The 19,319-nt window shown below is 46.1% G+C and overlaps 2 long non-coding RNA genes across 3 annotated transcripts; one reads left to right on the top strand and one right to left on the bottom strand.

Annotated features, from left to right (window-relative positions):
* Nucleotides 1-4,316: 4,316 nt before the first annotated feature.
* On the bottom strand, nt 4,317-18,972 carry LOC309606371. Of its 2 annotated transcripts, none has more exons than XR_014231782.1 (3): nt 13,494-18,972; nt 8,256-9,676; nt 4,317-8,159 (listed from the first exon to the last, which is right to left on the bottom strand). It is a non-coding gene; the product is annotated as an uncharacterized lncRNA (long non-coding RNA). The 2 variants fall into 2 exon arrangements; XR_014231783.1 differs by having other exon boundaries at nt 4,317-8,423; nt 9,449-9,676.
* On the top strand, nt 9,670-11,972 carry LOC309606375. The gene is made up of 2 exons (XR_014231784.1): nt 9,670-9,863; nt 10,261-11,972. It is a non-coding gene; the product is annotated as an uncharacterized lncRNA (long non-coding RNA).
* Nucleotides 18,973-19,319: the final 347 nt, after the last annotated feature.

The following is a 19,319-nucleotide window of genomic DNA, read 5'->3' as shown; positions in this document are numbered from 1 at the left end:
CCAATGAATTTCCCATGAGTTTCCTATGAGCCTAGTGGATGTTATGAAGAGTAACCATACTATTCCTTTTTATGGCTAACATTCCACTGTATATATGTACCACATCTTCTTTATCCATTCATCTGTCTATGGACATCCAGGATGCTTCCATGTCCTGGCTATCGTAAATAGTACTGCAGTGAACATTGGGGTGCATGTGTCTTTTTGAATTAACCTGCTGTATAGCACAGGGAGCTCAGCTCGATGCTCTGTGGTGACCTAGATGAGTGGGATGGGGTGGTGGTGGGAGGGAGGTCCAAGAAGGAGGGGATATGGGGATATAGGTATACATATAGCTGATTCATTTCGTTGTACAGCAGAAACTAACACAACTTTGTAAAGCAACTATATCCCAACTAAAAAAATAAAAGTAGCCATACTAGAACTGCTTTGATGAGATCCCACCCAATAAGGCTGCCCTCTGGGGCAAAGGGAGTCCACCAGTAAGAAGCTATTGATTGTACCTGTAGGGGCCGGCCCCGAGTAAGGCTCACAATAGGTCAGCCAGCAGGAAACTGGACAGCGAGGAGGTCCCCTATGACAGACCTCCCAAGAACTTGCTGCCATACTAGAAGATGTGTAGTAACTACATCAGCCAAGAAAGAACTACAAAGAGCGGCCACGAAATAAAAAGAACTTTATCTCTCTTCCTCTGGTCCTAGGAGGAGCAGACAGAAGGAGAATGAATGGCCCCTTTCCCACTGCAGGTTTCTGAGCCACAGGTCAGGCTGATGATTAGGGGAAAAGAGAAGCTTTGAACTGGATGTGACACTTAAGTTTTAAATTGAACTAAGCTAGACTATTTTTTCAATGCCTGAAAGTGGTCAGAAAGCTATTGTGTCTGCTCAAGCCAGTCTTCAGGGGCAAGTCAGAGAGCTTCTATATAATGTGATAGATAGCAATAGCAGAGCTAAGAGAAAAATGAAGCTGTTTCTTGTTTCAAGTTCAACCCATTCAATAAAACTATATATATAGCTATTCTTCTGTATCCACAGAAGAATTCTGGAGAAACACAAAAGGAAATGAAAGTGGATATCTCTGCAACCAGAGGGGATAAATGGAGTGAGACCTTGACTTTTCAGTTTGTACTTGTCCTGTGTTATTTGGATGCTCCATAACAACCTTGTATTACCTCTATAATTTAAATAATTAATTTTCGAAAACTGTAGGTATGCTAACCAAAGTGCCTAGTCCAGAATCTTGTAGTCTCCTGCTCAGCTACTGAGTTTTAGGAGGAGAAGGGTTTGTTCGGTGATGCAATGGTACACCAGTGGCTGGAGGAGAAAACCATTCCTGGGTTTGTATTATTTACCGAGTTCCATGGTGTAAACACTGCAACCACAGTTGATTTCACATTACCAACAGTTTAACCACCAGCTCCCCAAATCCCTGGCTATTTAACAGTTGGCTTAATCCAGCTGCAGAGTAGCAGAAGAGCACCGCGTAGGAGGCAGCGGCTGGTGTCCTTTTCCTGGACCCTGGCAGTTCGTCTCCAGGCTCTGTTAGCTACCAGCCGACTGACAGGCCAGCCTCTGACCAAGAGTGATGAAGGGTCACCAGAGAATGTCAGGGCATTCCAGCAGGCCGGCTAGACTCCAACAAGCTGCTCATTTGAGCCACTTGGAAGATTCTAGGAGGGCTGGGAGGGCATTAACAGGGAGAATGGTGTGTCAGAAGAGACAGAGGAGTGGTGCAAAATCTCGGTCATAAGTGACCCTTTGCAGCCATAGAGCTCCTCCGGAGCAAGGGTGAGAAGAATGTTGGGAAGTCACAAAGCTGAATATTCTACTGCAACCTGCCGCTGTCTAATAATGGTAGTAATGTGACCATAACAACAGCAATTTATATTATATATATATATATATATATATATATATATATATATATATATATATATAGTCTTTTACAGATTCTTTTTCCATTACAGGGTCTTGCAAGATATTGAATATAATTCCCTGTGCTATACAGTAGGTCCTTGTTGGTTATCTATTTTATACATAGTAGTGTGTATCTGTTAATCCCATACTCCTAATTTATCCATCTCCCTGCCTTATCCCCTTTGGTAACCATAAATTTGTTTCTATGACTGTGAGTCTGCTTCTAGTATGATAATCTCACCTAGTATGATAACTTCAAGGTCCTAGTATGATAATCTCAAGGTCCAGCCACGTTGCTGTAAATGGCATTACTTCATTCTTTTTATGGCTGAGTAATATTCCATTGTGTATATATTATATATATATATACCACATCTTTATCCATTCTTCTGTTGATGGGCACTTAGAACAACGACAATTTATTGAAAGCTCGCTCTGTGTTATGTGTTTACTATATGCTAAAATGCAGTATATGGAGCCCCTCATTTACTCCTCACAGCAATCATACAAGATAAGAGCTGTTATCATTTCCACCTTACAGGACAGGAAACTGAGACTTAGGTTAAGCAACTTGTCCAAGACCCTCAAGTTCGTTACTGGTAAAACTGAGATTCAAACCAACGTTTTATTCCAAAGCAAAGCTGGATTTCTGCACAGGTACATAAAGCCTCATGTCAGAGTGAAGCAGTGTCCCCCACAGTAAACCAGGATCCAGTAGCAGATGTGGAAATCTGACCTGGAAATGTCCAGATCTAACTGCCACCTCCCTGTCTCCCTCAGGACAGGAGTGCTGGATCTGGGCACAGCTGCTGCTTGGGGATAGAGTAGAGTCCAGGTGCTTTCTAACGTTGCTATGTGAGCTTTGGGCAAGTCATTTCATCTCTCCTAGTCTCTGTCTGTCACTTATAAAAGTAGAGAATTGAATCAAATAATCTCTAAGAATGACAGACCCTTGTTGACACACCCATTTCTCTATCAGTGCAAATACCAGGAAGCCTGGGGAAATGAGTGTCTACTTTATGTAACAGTCGTTCCACAAATACGTATCAGTATGCATCAGGCATGGTTCTGAAAGACATTGAGGATACACTCCTTTCTAACAAAAAGCTGAGGTCTTCAGAAATCAGAAAAGGGAGACGAATTGGTCAAGGAAATTAACAATTCCACACGTACATGTACTGAGTGCCTACAGAATGCCTGATATTTGACAAGATCTGGGGAACCCACTCAGAAGTCAGATTGTTACAACAAGAAACGGAGGGCCGCTGGAGTCAGACTGACCTGTGGAATCGTGTGGCCCTGGGCAACCCATCTCCAAACCTCTGTTTCCTGGTCTTTAAGTCAGGGATAGTGCCAAATTCCCTTCCCAGGATAAAATTGAGATAGCCTATGTAGAGAGCTCAGTGCAGTCTCAGGCATGAGTGGACCCTCAATAAATGTTAGCTGTGCTTTTGGTGAAGAAACAGCCTACTTTATTGGGATCCCACAGGCACAGTTGTTCAGGAATGGGCAGAACTCACATGGCTATTTCGATGGAGTCAGGAAGTAGTTGAGCTCCTGAGAGGAGACACAGTGGTCACGTATCAGGACTCAGCGACATCTATGTGCTACATAGGTTTGGGCGCCTGGAGGGTCCAGAGCCTCTGGGGAGGATGAGGAAAGAAGAGGATACCCTTGCCTAGTTTCCTTGAGCTCCACAGAGATAGACACACATTAAAAGCCCCTGATGGTCCAGATATGGACAGCTGGGGAATCTCCCCTAGATATACCTCCAAGCTTTGATTATAGCAAATCCAGGCAAAACATATTGCTGTTTTCAGGGCCTTCCCACACCTCTGTTCTGCACCCTTGACCCCAGAGCCCTGAACTTCACAATGTTCATATTACAGTCACCCCTGTCTAACACCAAGGGGAAGACCTACGGCTTTTCAGAGCTCTTTCTCCCTCTGTATCAAGTTATTTGCTGGTACCTCATCCCCGCTCTCAGAAAAGCAACACTGGGGAGCGTATGTTCATCAGGGCGGCATACTCTGTGGCTCCTTCCTTTCTGCCTCCCACTTATGGAGGTTAGAAAGCTTCTCCTACAGCTAGAGGTGGCAGGTGAAATCTAAGGAGACATCCACTAGGAGTTTTCCAGAAAATCTTTTGCTTCCTCATAAAAGTGACAGGAGCAGTTGGTTCCACTGGCTTTCCTCCTTCCTGCCTTGAGTAGCTGTGTGATACCTAGAGTTGCAGTAGCTATCCTGTGACCTCAGGGTGACAGTCATGAGAATGAAAAGCCAAGATGCTAAAGACGGTGCCTAGGTCCTCAATGATACTACTGAGGGGACACATCAGCACAGAGACTGCCTATGCCCAGAACGCTTGTTTGTAAACCATAAATGCTCTCATATCAAAAGCCAGTGTGAGCTGAGTATTCTATTTATCATGAACAAAAGCATCTCCAACAGGTAAAATCAAGTAAACCAGCAATTGAAACATGAATATTAGAGAAGATGGGGCTTAGAGATAGGGTGACCAACTTGCCCTGGTTTGCCCAGGACTTTCCTGGTTTGGGCACTGAAAATTCCGCACCCTGGAACTCCTTCGATGTCAGATAAACAAGAATGGCTGATCATCCTAGTAGACATACCCTCTCAGTTCATAGAAGAAAATACTAAGCCCCAAGGAAGAAAGAGGTATGTCCAGGATAACCCAGGACGTGGCCAAGCCTGGACCATAATCCAGATTCCTGACTACACTGAGAGCTCTTCAGTCATGTTGCAAATCCACAGAGATGTGCTGTCCTTCCCAAGAATCAAAATGACCAAAATCACCTCCTCCCAGTGGAAAGCATGTGATTCCCTGGGGGTCCTGATTAGGACCTGCTTCAGTCTAGTGTATAAGACATAGCTTCTGTGAATGCTGATGAATTTAGGGGAATGAGGCAAAGCCTGCATCTTCAGAGATCACTAGAGCAAAGTTGGAGGGAGCAAGACCGCCTCCTGGCTCCTGGAATGGGCTGGGGCAGGCGCAAAGCCTCTAGTCATCAGATGTTGTGCTTTTGGTGAATGAGTGGCTCAATATTAATGTAAGTTAATAGTCACAGGACATAAGCGGCACTGAATCAGTCCTCTACTCTTCATGGTTTCACATTCGACAAACACTTACTGGGGGCTGACTATGAGTTGAACACAGGGGCTACTGGTTTTCACCCTGTTATTTCACTTAACTTTCAGAATAGTACTGTGAAATAGGTACAATTGTATTATCTCCACTTCATAGATGAAAACATTTCCCTGAAGACCCAGCTTGGTAACTGCAGACTCAAAAGTCCACTGATCTTTCTATCTTGCCTCAGTGTTGTTTTCCTTCTGTGCCCCCTCCTGCCTCCCTCCCCTCTCTTTTGTGGCTCTCCCTGGCCATTCCTCCTCTCTGCACTCTTCTCCAGGCTCACACTTGCCCCTCTTGAGCCTCGGGGACACAGGAGAGAAGCAACCAGCTGTAGCATGCCCCTCTTATCCGTATAGATGCTGGGTGACCTCACAGAGAGATGCTCAGGCTAGGGTTTTTGTGGAGCAGAGACCGTGGGATCCCTGTAAGCACGGATGTCAACATTTCACATGCATGGACGGAGGGGTCAGAGCTTTCAGATACCCTGAACTACAACCCAGGCCCAACACTCACACTATGATATACAGTTTGATATCATTCATCTGCACTAATCTCTGGGTTATAAACTCTCTGAGCCTCAGTTTCCTCATCTGTTAAATGAGTATGGGATTACTCACCATACAGATCACTATGGAAAGGTGCCGAAGAGAAACCAGCCAACAAGACACAGCTCCTTTCCTGGAAGAAAGGGGTGGTGTTGGATTCCTGATAGCCTCTTCCTACAGCCTTTCCAGAAGCACCTGCCCCCTTTACCTCCTCAGGACACACAGGGAGGCCTTCAGTGCTCCTGTCAAGGGGCGCCACAGCCACAGCCTCGGGCCTCCGCCAGCTCCTTGGCCTGGACTTGGAGGGGCTTGCTTGACAGTGTGGGGACCTCACCCTTGGGAATTAACTGCGCTTTCCCTTTTGCAGTCAGTTTTCCACTCAGACCCAAGAGGACGGTTTTCTGTGTCTGCCTTCTTTTCTTTTTCTCTTTTTTGAACAGGGACCTATCATGTTAGTTACCTGCCTGCAGGAGAAGATTAGAGGGATTGGAATTAAGAGGGAGAGGTGGGTGGGATCTTGGGGTAAGAGAAACAGAGAGTGGTAAAGAAAGTGTCAGTTACACGAGATAAGTTCTAGAGCTCTGCTGTACAACATAGTACCTACAGCTAACAACACTGTATTGCGCACTTGAAATTTTTTAAAGACGGTAGACCTCATGTTAAATGTTCTTGCCACAAGAAAAATGAACAGAAAAACTACTGCCCTGGCAGCTGGATTGGCTGGTGGCTCCGGCCAGCAGATGGCAGCACTGCACCACAGAATCTGATGTGACCCTGCTAAAGGGACACCAAAGTGTCCCAAACAAGAAGACGGCAGGAACAACAGGAAGTGTGGGATGGGTTTGGAGTAGGGAGCAGAGAGAAGAGGCAGAAGCTGTGACCAGAACCCACAGCAGGAGGGTCAGTAGGGAGACTGCTAGATGCTGAGTCTCAGCTCCGGAGTTTCACTCGCAGGATGGAGTCAGCAGGATCTGGTACATCCAATGGGACCCAGTCCTAATTTCAAGACCTCACTCTGTCATCGACCCTTTGGGTGACTTTAGGCAAGCCATTTCACTTCTCTCAACCTGTAAAAGGAAGCTGTCATAATCCACTCAGACAGCCATAACCATATACCACAAACTGGGTGGCTGAAACAGCAGACATTTATTCTCTCACTGTCCCGAAGTCTGGAAATCCAAGACTGAGGTGCCCTCAGAGTTAGTTTCTGATGAGACCTCTTTTCCTGGTTTTTTGCTTTGTCCTCACGTGTCCTCTGGGATGGGGTGTGGGGGGACTCGCTGGAGAAAAAGAGGAAAATCTCTCTCATGTCTCTTGCACTTACAAGGACACCAGTCTTATCAGATTAGGACCTCATCCTTACGAACTCATTTAACCTTACTTACCTCCTTATAGGCCCTATCTCCAAATACAGTCACGTTGGGCAGTTAGGGTTCCAACATACAGATCTGGGGAGAACACAGTTCGGTCCGTAACAGAAGCTAACAAGAATACCTATTTGACATGGATGTTATGGGAATCCATCAAAATAGATAACAAACCGTATGATTCTGTCCACTCTAGGCAGTGACTAGAGACCTGTTTAAAATTCCCTAAGGAAGGAAGGAGAAGGATGGTGTCCTTTCTTTTCTCCTACCTCATCTCAGGCAGGTCCAGGCTTTCCCTCCCTGAAAGATGAGATGTTTAATATCCTACACTTTCTTCTTGACTGCCTAGGACTAGACTTCAGAAAGGACTTGCTGGTGGGCAAGAGGCATTAGTCAGAAGGTGGGAGAGGGCAAATTATCTCCTTTCTCTTCCCACTGGAGATCTATAAATAGGGAAAACTGTCTTGCTGAAGTCTTTGTTGTCTATCCAGGCAAGATGGTATTGATACAAAGGGAAGAGACCTCATTCAAGTGGCCTCAACCTCGGGAAACAGCTAAACCCCCCTCAAGGTCAGGACACTGGGAAACACATTTGGAATCTGTAGGGTCTTGCTGGAAGGTTATGGGTGGGATAGGTGTGGCTTGGAAAGGATCTTTGATAAAAGTGTAGAGCATGACACTTGCGCTTGGGTCTCCGTCCACTTGCTTCCTTTCCAGTGACTCCACCCAAGCACACCTCTCCATCCCAACAAGGGTTCCTCTCTCCACTTATGGTGCCAGTTAGAAACTCAAAGAACCTTAAAGACTGGCCATGTGCTTCCACTGTCTTTGGGGACTGGGGAAGATATGAGAGAGAGAAGGGAAGCAGAGGTGGGAGGCTGAGGAAGTCAACATCACAATTGTTTTTATTATCATCATCAACAACAGCCTACATTTTTTAACTCCCTGGGGGGCAGGCTCTGGGCTAGCTAGAGCAGGGGTCATGTTCAGCTAATGCTGAGTCACCTAGTTTAAGGAGACACCTAGTATAGCCGGGGAGACAAGCCAATCAATGGCATGTGTAATGTATTTAATGTATGCCTGGCACTTTGTAGGTTTTCAAGAACTTCATGGAGGCAGTAAGCCTAGTTCAGGTAGCCTGGGAAGACTTCATGCAGGAGGTGGCTTTGAGCTGAAAACTGAACAAAAAGGTAGCAGTTAGACAAGAGAATAGAAGGGCAATGCAAGCAGGAGTGATGCTGCAAGCAAATGCATAGAGAAAGGACAAGACACACCTTGTTTGGGGACTCCAATGGCTAGTGCAGGGATAAGAAGAGGAGGAACGATAAGACTGGGAACAAACTGGGGACAGTTCTTGGAGGGTCTTGAATGTCAGGTGGGCATTTAGATTTCCACATGAGGCCCTGGAGAGCTCCTGAAGCTGGGGTTTCTCTCGCCTCCACCTAGAGGTAAGACCTAACATTTTTAGACCAGTCTCTACACATTTATTTTCTCCCTTCACTGTCTCCCCAAAGATTAGACTAGGGACTCACATCCTTCTCCCCGTAACATCAATTTGACTTAGAGCAAATTGTTGGGGCCTGCACGCCTTCCCTCTGGATCCAGAAGGCCCAGTATAGATCTGGGGGGTGGACCCTCAGCTCCCCTTCCCTTCCCTGGCCTTCCCATTCCAGTTCCCCTGGCTGTGTACTTGTGTGAGATCATAAGTCACAGTACCATAAACCACTCCAGAGTGTGTATAAGTGAATTATTTACTAGTGACCCTGGTTAAATGTTCGGAGGGATAAATGATTAAGCCACAGATCTGTCAAAAAGTTCTCATAAATAAGTAATTCTGTGCTGCCTTAATGGGCTTTGTAAATTACTCATTCGTGCCATTGCTGGATCACTCTCTGGGGTAAATTCCTCACACCTGCTGATTTACCGCTGCAGTCTGGACAAGACGGGACAAATTCTGCTAGCCAGCTGGGTAGATTCCCAGGTGTCAGGCCACCTGGCAGAGTCCCCAGGGATGAGGACATCTTCCTGTGTCACCTCACAAGAATGTGGGGTCAGAGGTAGACTGGCCTTCTTGGCCACCTGGAGGTTCATCGTGCAGGGTAACTGCAGTGCCCAGGGTTCTTTTCCTACAGACATTTACCCAGTGAGCATGCTTTTAACACCTCCCGTGTTCCAGGCTCGGTGCCAGTGAACAAAAACACAGAAGTGTGCCCTGCAAGTTCAGTCTAATGATGGAGACAAGAATGGACATACAATGTGATCAAAGCCATGCTAGAGTGCTACTCGAGCCCATTGGGGAAATAGCTAACTCAGCTGGAGAAATCGGGGAAGACATCTGCGTGCGGGATTTAAGAGTGTTCACTGTCTAGAGAGGTCTGGTTCCAACTCAATCGAGATGGTCTGCACTGTGTCGCTGTGATAACAAACAGCCCTACAACCTCAATGTCGTATAACCACAAAGACTTACTGCAGCTCAGCTGAGGGCTCTACTCCACCCCGTCACCATCCTCCCGCCAGGACCCAGGCTGATGGTACCGCACCACCTGGGACACTGCCAGTCGTTGTAGCCGAGGAAAAAGAGAATGTGGCAAAGCACACCCCAGATCCTAGAGCTGCTGTCCAGAAGGGTCACTTCTACTCCCATTTCACTGGCCAGAGAAGTCATATAGTTGGGCTCCAGTTCAATGGAGACAACCTGGAGAAAGAGAGAGAGAAAGAGACAGGGACAGGGACAGAGACAGATTGAGAGGGAGAAATATTTGTGAACAGCCCTAAGGCTTACCCCAAGTGCAAATTCCGACTCTATGAATGTATTAGCTATACAGCTGTCAGCAAGTTCCTGAACTTCTCTATCTTTTCATTTCTTCAGCTGTGAAATAGGGGTAATAATAATAAGTACTATTTTTTTTTTTTTTTTTTTTTATAGATTGCCATTAACTGAGATGAAGATGATCATGGGTCAAACAGTTTTTGGGGATTTTTTTTGTTTTGTTTTGTTTTTAATTTTTATTTATTATTTATTTTTGGCTGTGTTGGGTCTTCGTTTCTGTGCGAGGGCTTTCTCCAGTTGTGGTGAGCGGGGGCCACTCTTCATCGCGGTGCGCGGGCCTCTCACTGTCGCGGCCTCTCTTGTTGCGGAGCACAGGCTCCAGACGCGCAGGCTCAGTAGTTGTGGCTCACGGGCTTAGTTGCTCCGCGGTATGTGGGATCTTCCCAGACCAGGGCTCGAACCCGTGTCCCCTGCATTGGCAGGCAGACTCTCAACCACTGTGCCACCAGGGAAGCCCAATAAGTACTATTTTTTAGAGCATTAAGTGAGATCACCCATGTTATACACTTAGCACTGTGCCTGGCACGTGGTAAGTGCTCAGTAGCTTGGTTGGCTATTGTTATTACAGTTCCCATTATCAGTAGTAGTAGTAGTAGTAGTAGTAGTAGTATCCTAGCAGAAGCTGAATATTGAAGAGTGAATGGGTCACACCCACAAACACACATGCACAAACACATATATGCACACTGACTTTCACTGGTGAACTTATTCTTGGGGGAACCATCCTCCCAGCATCTGCTCTCCATCACCACCAACACCATCTTCAATCAGAAGCAGATGGCAGTGATGGCAGGGCAGCAGGCCTGAGCAGCTGAGCCACCATCTTCCACCCTCTTTGCACACACGCTAAGCATTTGCCTCGTACGCCAGGCCTCAGGTACCTACTTCACTGCAAATCCAGAGCAACAATATCATCTAAAGACCCTGAGAGCTGGGCCAGATGATCTCTTGAATTCCCCTTCCATTCCCAGGCCTTTGATTCTCCCTTCCAACTGTCATCACCCTCAAGCCTTGCCGCTCGCTGGCCCACCTCCCTGCACTGGTCCTGCATGACTCAGGCCTAAGTTCCCAGTGGCCTGGGAAGAAGAGGAGGAACATTAGATGTGGCATGGGCTTCCTCTGCCTTCCCAGAGGCCAGAGAGACATCTGTTCCCGTGGCTCTCACGGCAGCCTAAAACGTGTGCCACGGAACAGGAGAAAAAGATCTTGTAAATCAGCTTGTTTAGCTCTGAGTATTTCAAGCTGACTGGTAGAGACCCAAACCCACTGCTGGGAGGAGGGTCCTGAACTGTCATTGACCATCAAGGCTCCGTGCCTTCTTCAGCTTTCATGGGGACCACAAGGCTTAATGAGCTGCCTGTTGTTTAGCTTATCAAACGTACCATTCTGGGCCCACAGGTCATAGCCCTGCCCACTCTAAGTAAGCCTGGGGCAGCCGCGAGGTTTTATTTCCACTCTAAAACTGAAGATGTGATTTCCCATCTTTCATAATCCAACCAATTCACACTTACTCACAGCCTGGCAGGCTATCGGTGCTGCTGGAATATCAGTCAACTCTTTATTCAGTTCATTCCACACCAAGTCCCTACCCTGAGCGAGGTGCTGTGCTGGGAGAGGTGGGGCCTCAGACATCTCTACGGTGCTGTCTGGGCCTCCTGGACATGTGCCGGCTACTGGGGAGAATGACACGTGGGGGTTGGGAAATGATTTAAAGCAAAAGGTGTTACAGGTGTCAAGGGTCAGTGGAAGAACAAGAGCCCTCTGATAACAAGCAGCTGGTAAAGGAAAGGCTGTGACCTCAGAAGCTTTCCTTGCTCACTTTCCAGCCCTGTGGACATGGTCCTGGCCTTGGAGAAGGCAGGCACATTAGGACTATCAGGGTCTGACCACTGAGCGGAGGGAACCAGACAGCTACAGAGGTGAGAAAAGCAGGACAGGAGAGAGCGAGAATGATGCTGCGTAGGTCGGGGGCCCCCTCTCGTTTCCAGAAGCCAGGGAGATCTGGGCCTGGTGGGATGGGGCATAAAGATGGGGAAACTGGGACTTCTCTGGCAGTCCGGTGGTTAAGATAAGACTCCGCGCTTCCAATGGAGGGGACAAGGGTTCGATCCCTGGTCAGGGAATTAAGATCCCACATGCTGCGTGGTGCGGCCAAAAAAGATGCGGAAACTGACAAATTTTTGCTCCTCACATGTAATGCTTCTCATAATAAAATCAAAACAAATATTTAGGACTTCCCTGGTGGCACAGTGGTTAAGAATCCGCCTGCCAATGCAGGGGACACAGGTTCGAGCCCTAGTCCGGGAAGATCCCACATGCCGCGGAGCAACTAAACCCAGGCACCACAACTACTGAGCCTGTGCTCTAGAGCCCGCGAGCCACAACTACTGAGCCCGCACACCACAACTACTGAAGCCTGCGCACCTAGAGCCCGTGCTCCACAACAAGAGAAGCCTCCACAATGAGAAGCCCGTGCACCGCAACGAAGAGTAGCCTCCGCTCGCCGCAACTAGGGAGAAGCCCACGCGCAGCAGCAAAGACCCAACGCAACCAAAAATTAATTAGTTAATTAATTGATTAAAAAAACAAATATTTGTTGTATATCTACTACGTTTCATGAACTGGGTTAGACACTTTCATTCTATGATTTAATTTACTCCTCACAGCAGTCCTTTGCTTGCGTTTTGTAAACCCTGCTTCCCAACAAAACGAGGCTCAAGGAAAGAACTGGCTCACACATTGATGAGTGTGATGAGCCAGGACACACAATCAGGTCTTTGGAATCCTGCCTCCAGGATTTTGCGATTCCCCTTACAACCATCCTCCGTAGGCGGCCACAGTGAACCTCTTAAAACACTCATCAGATTGTGTTGTTCCTCAGCCTAAAACCCTTCAACGGCTCCCATCCCCCAAATGAAGTCAAAACCCTTAGTATGACATACAAATCCCTCTATGGGAGTTGCTATGGCTAGCGATGTCTTCAATCTTACAGCCTATCAATCCCTGTATCATTGTCTGCACCCAGTAATTGGAAGAGCTAGTATTTATGGAGCATCTACTATGCACCAGACACTGTTATAAGCATTTCACATGTATTGTTTATTTCATCCTCATGACAACCCTACGAGGCAGATACTACTGTATCCCCACTTTATGGGTAAGGAAACAGATTCACGGAGTGGGTTAATAATTTGCCCAAGGTCACATATCTTGCAGAGTCTGGGAGTCACACCCATGCAGTCGACTTCTAGAACAGAAATGCTGACCTCTTTGTGATCCCCACACCCAACAAGCTGCTTCAGGCTTCCATGATTTGACTTACATTCTTCCTTTTATCTAAAATATCATTTCCTTCTTTCTTCCCCTGGATAAATATCACTTATCTTTTAAGTCCTGGTGTAGGACTTCTTTTCAAAGTATCTTTTCTCCCCTAAATTAGGTTAGAGTTTTTAGATTTTTCTAGAGTGTATTGCTTTGGAACCAGGTGAGTATCTCTATGTGATGACTTCTGCCGATGTGTCTCTCCTTTTAGAATGAAAGGAACTTGAGGACAGACTCTACCATATTCACCTTTATTTCTTCAAACTGAAGGAAAAAGCTCGACCCTACTCCCCCCTCCAGATACCACCGTATTTTCACTTCTCTTTACAACATAACTTCTCAAACAGTTGTCTGTACTCACTGTTTCTAACATCTCTCCTCACATTCTTTCTGGAACCCACTTCAGCCAGGCCTCAGCCCTCATCATTCCACCAAGAAGGTTTATGTCAAGGTCACCCAGGACTTCCTTATTTTCATTGTTATCTTGACCTACCAGCAGCCTTTGACACAGCTGACCACTCATTCCTGCTAGAAATTCCCTCTTCCCTTGCTTCCAGGACACCACACACACACTTCCTTGTGTTTCTCTTCACTTTCCTTCCAAGTCTCCTTTGCTGGTTCCCTCTCATCTCCCTGACCTCTAAACATTGGAGTGTCCCCAAGTTCTATCCTTGGATCTCTTCTCTTTTCTTATCTACACTCACATCTTAGGTGATCTCATCCTGTCTCGTGGCTTTAAATACCATCTATATGCTAACAACTCCCAAATTTATACTTCCTGCTCAGAATATTCTCTTCTGAATTCTAGATTCCATTACCTAACTATTCACTGGCTAGCTCCACTTGGGTGTCTGATGCACACCTCAAACTTAGCATATTTAACACCAAGCTCCTGATCTTTCCTTGTGCCCTCCACCCTCTCCCACCAAGACCTACACCTTCTGCGTTCTTCCCTGTCTCAGGAAATGACCGTGGCTCCTCCTTGCAGCCGCTCAGATCCTGAGAATCATTCCTGACTCTGCCGTTTCTCTCACACCTCACATCTAATCTGTCAATGAATCACATCCATTCCACCTTCAAAGCAAAACCAGACTCCATCCCCTTCTCACCCCTCTCGCAGCTCTCACCCTGGTCCAAGTCACTCTTATGTGATGTTGAGCCACTTCTCCCCACCCCCTCACCCCCAACCCAGCCTGTCTGCTTCTGCCTGTTTCCCGTGGCCGCCAAAACGTTCCTGTGAAAACATGTCAGGCTGTATCATTATCATTCCTCTGCTCTAAACCTTCCACTGGCAGCACAGCACATCATACCAATATTAGAAGTCAGAGTCTTTGCAATGATCTCTAAGGCCTTTCTGACCTCTCCCTTTCTGTCCCTTTATTGTTCTCCTCACCCTCTGTGCTCAAGTTACACTCTCCTCTCTTTGCTGTTTCTCAGACACATTAGATGTGCTCCCACCTTATGGCCTTTGCATTTGCTGTGCCCTCTCTGGAATTCTCTCCCCAGATTTCTGCGTGTCTAACTCCCTCACCTCCTACAGTTCTTCATTATATGTCACCTTTTCGATGAACCTTTCCCTGGCAACCCTCTCCTAACATTTTCTATTCCCTCTTTTTGCTTTATTTATCTCCTTAGTTATATCTAATTATCTATCTATCTTATTTATAGTATTGTCTTATATTACATAAACTTATAAACTTATAATTATAAGTCTATAATTATAAACTTATTTATAATATTGTCTATTTCCCCTCCATAAAGGCAGAAGTTTTTATTTGGTTGGTTGGTTTGCTTTAATTTCTGCTGTTTCTCCAATGCCTAGTGCAATACTTAGCACATAGTAGGCACTCAATAAATATTGGATGAATGAATGAATGAACCTTTGTAACCCCAGCATCTAGACAAGCATTTGAGGACCTGAACAAGTCCTCCAAAATCCACTATACAGTGACAGTGGTGTTCCTCCATTGGCAGCAAGCACTGCACATTTTCAAAGCATCAGATGTCACTCCATTCACATGTAAATACAGAAACATAGCCCCAAGCCAAAGAGAAATGACTTTTTTGTTCTCCTATTTGTGTGGATTGCCTATGCCTCTATTCCATCTATCAGAGAGGAGAACAGACAGTCGACTGGAATGTAGTTCACTTACAAATAGAAGCAATGACTTGCAAACTAGCTACTTGACGAGTAAAGTTCTGGAAAATGCTCTCTTCCAAAGGAAAGAGGCAGCTTCTTGCTCACCTGGGAGGAAATTTCTGGTTTATTGTGTTTCTCTACAAAGTTATGGCTTTCCAATCCTGCCAGAAGCTACCCAGGGAGCACTGCCTTTCAGAAGAGAGCTTCCAATTCTGAAAAATTAATTTTAAATAGAGACACAATGCACCTCCTCACAGAGCACTTAACAGAAAAGTGCTACTTAGACTCAACTTGGCTGCCAAGGCTGCTCAGGCTGGGGGAACTTTGGTGGGTGGCTCTCTGTCCCACTAGCCAATCCCCATAGGCCCAGCCTGGGTCCCAACCCCTCTTCCCTTCTAGAATTGCTACATACAGTCCTGACTTCTCTTTTAAATGGTTGATGTTCCTCATCAGCCATTTAAATTCCACACAAATTTACTAATGTCTGTTTTTCACCCTGCACTGAACTAGGTGCTGGGAGAGGGTATGAAGACAGAATGAATGTGCCATCATTTCATTCATTAGAATTGGAGAAACTACATCATAGGATCCCTCAAGAACCACCATATTCTTCATTAACTCATATTTGATTGAGGGCAGCCACTGAGCCAGGCACTGTGTACAAGTCAGCAGACATAATGTATATATTTATTAAACAGACTGAATACTAAGAAAAGGCTTTAAATGCAAAGCAAGCCAAGAGGCAGTTTGCTATAGTGGCAATAACATGTCATTGGGATTCTGATAATCTGGGTTCATGGCCCATCACTGCTGCTTCTATGCTATGGGTAAGTTTCCTTGTTTTCCTCATCTGTAAAATAGAAATACTAATAACTCTCCTGCCTACTTCACAGGGCTATCATTTATAAGAATGAGCTTGTCGTTATTTAAATTGCTATTGCTTCTAGTACAACTGCTGCTGCTACTAGACACAATCATTATTCTGGGAAGGGAGAGGCCAGTGTGAGTTCCCCAGGAAGGCTTCCTGGGGGAGGTAGAACTTGGAGCCTGGGCTGTTGCCATCTCATCCTAACCATTCCTATCTACAGCCTGACCTCTGCCCACTGCAGCCAGTGGGCTCTCTAGCCACAAGTCTGCTGTTTAATATCCTTACTACAACACAGATCAGTCCCCTGATTCTAGCCTTTAAACTCCCCTTTGCCTTCAAGATAAAATCCAAACACCTCTAATGACTTCTGTGGTGCTGGGAAATCTTCTCCAATCTCAGCTCCTGCCAAGGCCGTCCTCACACCTTGCATTCTGCCTGTCTCAAGATTCCTCTTGCTCATAGACCTAGGTCTGAACATGCTCTTCTCTCCAGATAAAGCCCACCCAACTCCTCTATTCACCCATCTCACATCTAGTCAATCTTCAAGACATGGCTCAAGAACCACCTCCTCCAGGAAGCCTTCCCTGACCCCCACATTGGGTTTTGTACTCCCCTCTGTTATCCCACTGTGCCCTTTGCCAACGTCTACCTCTAGCTCAGCACTTAACACAGTGTTTTGTTATTGCTTGCTCATCTGTTCCTCCAGTCTGCAAAGATCTTGAGGACCTGGAAAGTGCCTTGCACCTCTGCATCCCCAGAACACCCAGAGGTCTCTCAAAAAATAATTGCTAAATGAAAATATAAACAATGGAAGAGAGCAGAATCAGTGGAGAGAAATGAAAAAGGCATTCCAGGCAGTGTAGTCAGGACAAATGAAGGCATGGAAGCTGGAATAAGTTGATGGTGGTGGGGTGGAAGAGTAATAAGCAGGCAAGTGAGTCCAGAGCCTCTGCTGGAAGGGATGACTAGGAAATAGGACTGGGAGGCTCAGTAGTGCTGGTCACGGAGGCTGTAATGCTGGACCTGACCCCATAGGAAATAGTATAGTATGTGTCTGGGGACTTCCTTGGTGGCACAGTGGTTAAGAATCCGCCTGCCAATGCAGGGGACACGGGTTTGATCCCTGGTCCGGGAAGATCCCACATGCCGCGGAGCAACTAAGCCCCTGTGCCACAACTACTGAGACTGTGCTCTAGAGCCCGTGAGCCACAACTACTTAAGCCTGCATGCCCTAGAGCCCGAGCGCGCCGCAAGAAGAGAAGCCACCGCAGTGAGAAGCACGTGCACCGCAACGAAGAGTAGACCCCGCTCACTGCAACTAGAGAAAGCCCTTGCACAGCAACGAAGACCCAACACAACCAAAAAATGTAGGTCTGACAAGGTGATGGTATTCTGAGACATTTATTCCAAGGAGGGAAGAGATGGGACCTGGGCGCCTGCCCTGTGTGCCGGAAGGGTGCCTGGAGAAGAAACTTGGCTCGTACCAGGTAGGAGTCTATTTGGCAGTGATGAGGGCAGGTCAGGCACAAACTTGGTGCAGGGATTTTGCAGATGTAATTAAGGTCTCCAGTCAGTTGATTTTGAGTTAATTAAAAGGGAGATTATCCTGAGTGAGCCTGCTTAATCAGATGAAAACCCTTAATAGAGGAGCTGGGCCCTCACTGAAGGAAGAGACTCAAAGCAACAGAAACAGTCTTCTGCTGGCCTTAAAAAAGCAAACATTCATAGTGTGAGCACCTATAGAGAGGGTTGGCTTCTAGGAGATGAGGGCCTCAGTCCCACAACTACAAGGAACAGAGCAGAGAACCCCTTCACAGTCTCCATACCACAGCTCTACAGACTTCCAGGATGCTCTCCCTGTATCCTGGGCTTTAGACCCACTGGGCTAGTAATTCCACCCCCCACCCCATTACCCTATTCCAGCTTCATGCCTTTCTTTCTGCCCAGACTTCTGACCTACAGAACTGTGAACAAATAAATGTGTGTTGTTTAAAACTGCTAAATTTATGGTATTTGGTTACACAGCAATAGATAACTAATACAGAGAGGAAAAATCAATTTGACCTATAAGGTTTACTTCTAATCTTAGCCCCTTTCTCAGGGACATCACTAATCTAAGAGATCTTGAATCAGCAAAGTATCAAAGAAATGCATCCAGTGTGAGCTTCTGTAGGGTCTTTTTCATGAAGAAGACTCCACAGAGAAGAATGGCTACAGCTCCCCCACTAGTTCGAAACATCCCCAAGGCCAGAGACCACATTTCCTGCTACCTGTGGATCCTTTCTGCCTACCCTCCTGCCTTCCCTCCAGGCCCTTACATCTCTCAGGTATTAGGAAACCTTAATTGGTTAAGGTTTTCAAGGCTCTCTTCTCAAGAGAACAGGCATTGGAAACGACCCAAGGGTCCCTCTTTAGGGGCTTTGTTAAATAAATCATGTTACATCCATATAATGAAATACTATGAAGCTGTTAAAGTAAAAAAACAAGCCATGTGTAGAGCTATGGGGAATATCTCCTGGATATATTGTTAAGTGAAAAAAGCAAGGGCTAGAACAATGAACATACCGCCTTTTGTCTAAGAAAGGAGGACTATAAACACATTCATTTGTATGGGCTCCTGGAGGCGCTGGGAAGATAAAGCAAAAGCAAATTAATCCAGTTCCCTATAAGAGGTGGAATGGAGTTGGAGCAGGGTGAATGAAGATGGTAAAAACGAGAGTCCTCAATACATTCCTTTTTTTTTTTTAAACAGGAGAAAATCGAATTTAATTTCATACATACAGAAACACCACATACATAAGAAGTTCAAAAACAGAAAGGTAAAATGAGGTATATATGCCATCCTGAGCTAAGGAATGGCTTAGTGGCTTCCAAGTACAAGAGGATAATTCACATGGACAATAAGAGGGAAATCAAATATTGGGTAATTAGTTTGCTCCACCATGCAACTGGCTTACTCAGATAAAATTTTTCTCTGGTAATAATTCTCATTCTGGGAAAGACCCCCAATTTAAATCCTTCTAGGTAGTTAAGGGAGGGGCAGAAGTTTATCTTGAGATTGCAGGATCTCAATTGCCTTTACCTCAAAATAATCAACTGGGGCTTCCCTGGTGGCGCAGTAGTTGAGAATCTGCCTGCCAATGCAGGGGACACGGGTTCGAGCCCTGGTCTGGGAAGAT

Source organism: Balaenoptera borealis, assembly GCF_965194805.1.
Source record: "Balaenoptera borealis genome assembly, chromosome: 1".
Classification (NCBI taxonomy): Eukaryota; Metazoa; Chordata; class Mammalia; order Artiodactyla; family Balaenopteridae; genus Balaenoptera; species Balaenoptera borealis.
Note: the sequence above shows the minus strand (reverse complement) of the source record. Positions and strands in the feature narration are given on the sequence as shown.